The sequence below is a fragment of the Corella eumyota genome, chromosome 7 (assembly GCF_963082875.1).
Source record: "Corella eumyota chromosome 7, kaCorEumy4.1, whole genome shotgun sequence".
NCBI classification, from domain to species: Eukaryota; Metazoa; Chordata; class Ascidiacea; order Phlebobranchia; family Corellidae; genus Corella; species Corella eumyota.
The window spans coordinates 6459762-6465940 of record NC_137496.1 but is presented as its reverse complement, the minus strand read 5'-3'; the positions used below and the strand labels follow the sequence as shown (position 1 = coordinate 6465940).

General features: G+C 31.0%; 1 long non-coding RNA gene across 1 annotated transcript; it reads left to right on the top strand.

The window, feature by feature from the left end:
• The first annotated feature begins 85 nt into the window (after positions 1-85).
• LOC145760253 (uncharacterized) lies at positions 86-541 on the top strand. The gene is made up of 2 exons (XR_014286580.1): positions 86-178; positions 371-541. It is a non-coding gene; the product is annotated as an uncharacterized LOC145760253 (long non-coding RNA).
• The last annotated feature ends 5638 nt before the right edge of the window (positions 542-6179 follow it).

Below are 6179 nucleotides of genomic sequence, written 5' to 3'. Positions count from 1 at the left end.
AGTGTCAAAATTTTATTGTTGAAATTTAATATGTTTGTTAAATGTGTTTTGTTGAATTATTTTAACTCAACAATTAATTTGTTTAGTTCCAACAAAGTTGCCTATAATGGGAGATTATAATAATAGCACAAATGTTGTTTTGTTTAACTCTGTTACACAACAATGGACTCAAATGCCAGTAAGTTTTCTATATTTTATAAGAAAGCAAAAGGTGGGCAGAGTTAACTTAAACAAGTATGTAAGTTGTTTTTTGTAACTATATTTAATGGCTAAAAAATGGTATAGTAAAAATAGGTTTATTTATGTTAAAGCATTATTAGATACAGTGTTCTAATTGTTTAATGTTTACTTGAACAAAATATATTTTTAGAAATTAAATGAAGAAAGGTTGGGAGCTTCATCTGCTGTTGTGAACAAACATGTTTTCATCATGGGAGGGGAGGATAATTCCTCTGTTGAGAGTTTAAGGTTAGATGATGTAGATCCACAATGGAAAGTTGAAAGAAACAAGATCGGTGTTGGGCATCATCAGCTACTTTAAATGGTATTAACTTTAAGTTGGTTAAAACTATTTGTTTATTGTATTTAAACCTGTGTTGTTTTATAAAGATATAATATAAACACTATACGCTATATACATATATATACATATATATATATATATATATGGGCCGAGTCGAATTCGAGTACTCGACCCGAGTATTGAGTTTTTTAGGATTCGGGTTCGTCGAATATTTTTTTTGGACTCGGTTGCCGAATCTCACGCATGTGTTTTTAATCAATTGTAACAATTATAAGAGAGACGGTATTTCATTTTTTTGAGATATTAAACTTGTCTGGACATGTCTGCTTTCGTTGCCGTAGCAACGTTTATTGTAATTGTGCAATAATTGCGCAACAATATGAAGCTTATAATACAGGAGTAACAGTGTGCTGCTTTTATATTCATTTAAAAATGTCATCAAAAACATCATGCGTATGAATTCTTTCGATATTTGTAAGGCTATTTGCAGTTTGTGCAATTTCCGTATTAGCCACGGTAAAAGCAATGCTAATTTTACAACGAGTTCGTTAATAAAACATCTTTTATCACGCCATAATATTGGTGTAAAAAACAAGACTAGCGAACAAGAACAGGCATCACCCAGTACGGAAATATTTGCTAAAAAAAGAAAATCTCAGCCTACAATCAATGATGTTTCAACTAAAAAGCAAAGTTTTTTGCCCAACCATTCACTGACGCAAGCCATTACCAAACGTATTTGTGAGATGATCGCCATCGATTTTTTACCACTTTCTAGCGTAGAAAACGTAGGATTTCAGCGATTAATGAATGAGATTCAACCTTAGTATAACATTCCATCACAAAAATATACTACAAAGCAAGCCCTACCACAAATTTATAATCAAGTTAAACAAAAAATCATGGCTAACTTGAACAATAAAGTAGGATCGACCAGTGCAACAACGGATATATGGACCAGTCTGCAAAATTTAGCCTACATGAGTGTCAATTTTGTTTCTTGGGTGAAAAGAAACCTTTGTCGCTTTTCTTACGTGTTGGCTTGCAACGAACTGGAAGGCTCGCACACCTCAGAAAATATTTTAAACGAAATTCGCAATCAAGAATTTATCTGGGGAGTTAAATTTGCACAAGCTCATTCAAGAGGTTCCCACCAGGTGGAACTCCACCTATCATATGCTGGAGAGGATCATTGAACAAAAAGTAGCAATTAATTACATACATTTAACTTATGGGGTTTGCAAGGCCTTATCATACACACAGTGGAAAATAGCGGAGTCTCTGGTAGTCGTCCTAAAGATATTTGAATCAGCTACCCTTTAATTAAGCAATGCAAAAGCAACAATCGCGAAAGTGCTGCCATTACAAAAGAACTTAAAAAATAATGGTTTTACAATCCAAAGTAATAACAACGAACCATTTGGAACTGCTAGTTTTTTAGCCGTTTTAAACAAGAAAATAGAACACAGATTTTTAGTACCTAAACAAGGCCAAAGGCAACCCCGTGAAGCATATTTTTACAACGACATTATTTACGACACTTGTGCGATGGCTTCAGTATTAGATCCACGAATAAAAACATCGTGGTGTGCAGATGGTAAAGAAATACTACTTATAAAAAACCCGATTAACAGGCCGCCATTAAACATCATACTACTAGTGACGGCATCGATGATTCAAGCGAGCCATCATCATCTTGCGATGAAAATATTGATAGCATCGTATTTGACTGTACGTATGAAGTTGAACAGTTGTCACAATCACAAGCAATGATAGATACATCATACGAGCAGCACATAAAAAGTCACGTTGCTCAATATATGGCATCTCCGCGTATTAAATCTACCAAATGTCCATTGGAATTTTGGGCGAAGCATCGAAATGAGCGCCCTGCGTTGTTTTACTTGGCCATTTTGTTTTGTGCTTGCCCTCCTACAAGAGTTTCATCTGAGCGCCTATTTAGTTCGTCTGGTGTTGTAGTTTCGCCACTGCGAAATCGTTTGAAGTCGAAGCATGTGGAAATGTTAACATTTTTACACATAAATTTGGAAAAAGTTGGTTATTGCTATTAAATTAATTCATTTCCATTAATTAAATTAATTGCAAATAATTTGATTTCGTGTTGAGTTGTAATAAAAATGATTAGTAAAATAGCTTTCTTAAACTTGAATTGCTCAGTTTACTTCGGCTTACGCTTATTGGCATTTAAATCGATGACATCATAGCTGAGTACTCGGACTCGATTGAATCTTATTTTTAATTACTCGGAGTAATTTTAATTTTGGCCCATCCCTAATATATATATATAATTGTTTTATAACACTAATTTAGACCAATTTAGATTTTGCCAGAGTTTAAAAAGCTAAGGTTGGGGTGAAAAGGGTATTTTAATGTTAAAAAAATATGAAATTTTATCAAGTGGGGAATTCTTGGATGTGAGGATAAATAGAAGAGGAAATATTCCAGACATGATTGTTCCACGAAAACAACATGTATTACTTGCTGCAAGAGGTTGAGTTTCAATGTTAAACCCAATACAATTTACAAAAATATTATTTTTTTAAATTATTAGCATAAAAAATGTTGAATAAAATTAAGATTAATTAAGTAAAATGTTTTAAGAATTTAACAAAAGTAAAATTATTTTACATTAAATATTAGCTTTGTGGAAAAAGAAAGCTTTTACAATAAAAAGTAATTTAAATTAAATAATTAGTTAAATATATAATTTTTAAAAAATTGTTTCAGATAAATATTAATGTCCAGGTAAATTATTTGCAATCGGGGGACGTAATGATAAACATAAAAGATTAAGCTCATCAGAATGTTTTGATTTTGGTGAACAAAAGTGGTCTCTTATTTCTCCAATGGAATATGGTGTAAATGATCAAGCAGCTGTAGTTTTGAACGATCACATATTTGTTACTGTTCAGTATTATTAGTTAATTTTAATATTGTGCAATGTTTGTTTATTTTAGTATGATCTGTATTTAGTTAGAAATTAAGTAAATATGTTTAATTAAAAAAACATTGTTGGTTTAAATATGCATAATTGATTTTAATTTGTCTTAAAATTTATTTGTATTTCCTGAATTTCCCAAAATAAAAATATTTTATGTGTTACGTTAAATTTTAATATTTTTTGAGTTTTTAATTAATAAAATTTAATTTAGGTGGATCCCATAATATCATTGATGCAGTTTCATCAGTGATCAAATACAACATTATTACTAATACATGGTCAAAAGTTGTGCCTCAGTTGTAGATGGCAAGATTTATGTGGTGGGAGGCTCGAACAAGAATAGTTTGTAAGTCAAACCAAATATTTAGATTTTAATAATTTATTAAACTCTGGTTTAATTTATTTTTCCTTAAGTGGGAACTCTTGTTTATCCCACAAACAACATCCCACAAACAACAAGTGGACAATCATTGCTAAAACAGAAAGAAGAATATCTGGTGCAACAATGGGGGCATGTGACGTCATAATTATTATTCCAAATGATTATAATCTTATAAGAACGTTTAATTTACTGTTTTACATAATTTTTATTAATTATTTTTTTTTAATCAGCGCTTGATTATTATTATAATAAAACTTAATTGTGCAATTAAATGCCAAATAGTGAGTTTAAAACGGGGATATTTATAAATATCGTGCCGAGTAATTTTGTGTTGATTGTTATGCAATAAAATCATGGATATTTATTTTAAAGTGGATAAGGGGTTTACATATTACAATTTAACTTAATTACTTTAAAGATGGATCAAACGTCACGTAAAGTGACGTCATCAAAAAATACAACTTACACACCGATAAGTCGCAAATGTTAAAAAAAACTCACCGTCGAAAAAAATGGTCCATGTCGGCACTCCGCTTTACCTGAAAAAGTGATCAGCATATTGTTGCCGGTGTTTTCTGCGTAGAATAAGAAAAGGTCACGTGGTTCAAAGTTTAACTATTTGGTTGTCAGGTTCAAGTTGAAATTTTTTTGCAGGTTTATATACAGAAGTCCGTTAAATATTTGTATTACTTAGTGTGTGTTTGGTTAGTGTAAGTGTAGTCACATAGTGTAACACTTAATTAGTCATCTCAATTTCTTATGTTTTTTGGGGATTTCTTATAAGTTTCGCACGCTCCATATGAACAACACGTCAGAACTCATGTAAGGCAAATGTGCCACCAGATTTTTTAAAATCTGAAATGACGTCATAATTTTATGGCGCATGACGTCATAATACAGATCTTTATCCTCAAAAAAATAAAAATTAATTTAAAATATGTTGAATGACTTATTAATACTTCTGTAATGTAAATTAACTCGTTTAAGATGTTAACTCTAATTTAGTTACGCATGCAAACGAACTGTGGCAAGCGCTTAATTCTTAACCGCTTTCCAACGGGTTAAGTTCATACGAGTTCACCGAGCCGACACGTCTTCAAAGTTGGTTCGGGCGTCAAGAAATTTACAGCAAATGACGACGTTTTACCGGTCAGGCCATAAACAATGCAATTTAACAAGCCAAACAACGCAATTTATCAAAACAACGCACAAAACAATGCCAGCAATCAGACTTCTAACCGCATTTTTTTAACCACAACAATGACAAGTAAAATGTTGACATTTATCCAATGTACCTTTAAATCTGGGCGGACTATTAGTGAAGAGTTGACCAAACTAGCCTACAACGAAATAATGAAACAAAAAATTGTATTTAAAAACTATTAACCTGAAAAAGTTAATCACTGGAAGAGATTCGAGAAAAATAAAAATGCTAAAACTAGACAAAACCTATTTAAAGGAGTAGAACACATGAAACATGAAATTTAGATTGGCAAGAATTTCTCTGTTCAGTTTGCATGATTCAGTATCTTTCTCTGGATGAATTTGAATCTAGATTTACCTGGTTAATGAAGCATTTAAGAACAAAAACTTTTCAGTTTAATTTATGCATATTTCTTTATGGTTTGTGTAATGAACAAAACTCAAAGAAAGTAAAGAAGATGTTAGATTTAGAAACTGATTTAGCACCAAAGAAAATTTTTTATTTAACTATTTCAGTTATTATTTAGAGCATGCGTATTAACAAAAAAATGGGGAAGAGAACTTGTAGACTGGGTTATTGAACATTTACCTACAAACATGAGTATTGGTGATAATATTTATCCCAATGATGTCACAAGTCTCGTTGAAGTCCTTTAACTTTCAATTAAACCAGTGAATTTAGATGTACGTAATCCCAGATTTAAGGATGACAGTTTAACAATGTTTACTCACCAAGTTCTTCCAATAATAAAGAAAAAATCCAACATAAGATATTTAAAAAAAAATTTATAAATGTTTGGCATATTTTATAAATTTTTGGTTAATTTAAGGAGGTACTTTTAATAATACACACAAAATTACTAAATATTAGTTAAAAAAACATGGATCTAAGGTATAATAAACTCTCACTTGATGACATTACAAAGCTATGTGATTGTTTGCACAAAATTGTTTACTTGGATTTTTTTTGTTGTGGAGTTTTTGATTACTTGGATCTTTATTGTTGTAAAGATTCTGTAGGAGGTGAATTACTCAGAGTTGCAAGATATAACAATGCAAAGGTTTGTAAATATGTTTTGTATTATGCAGCTTATTTTTATGTGGTGACA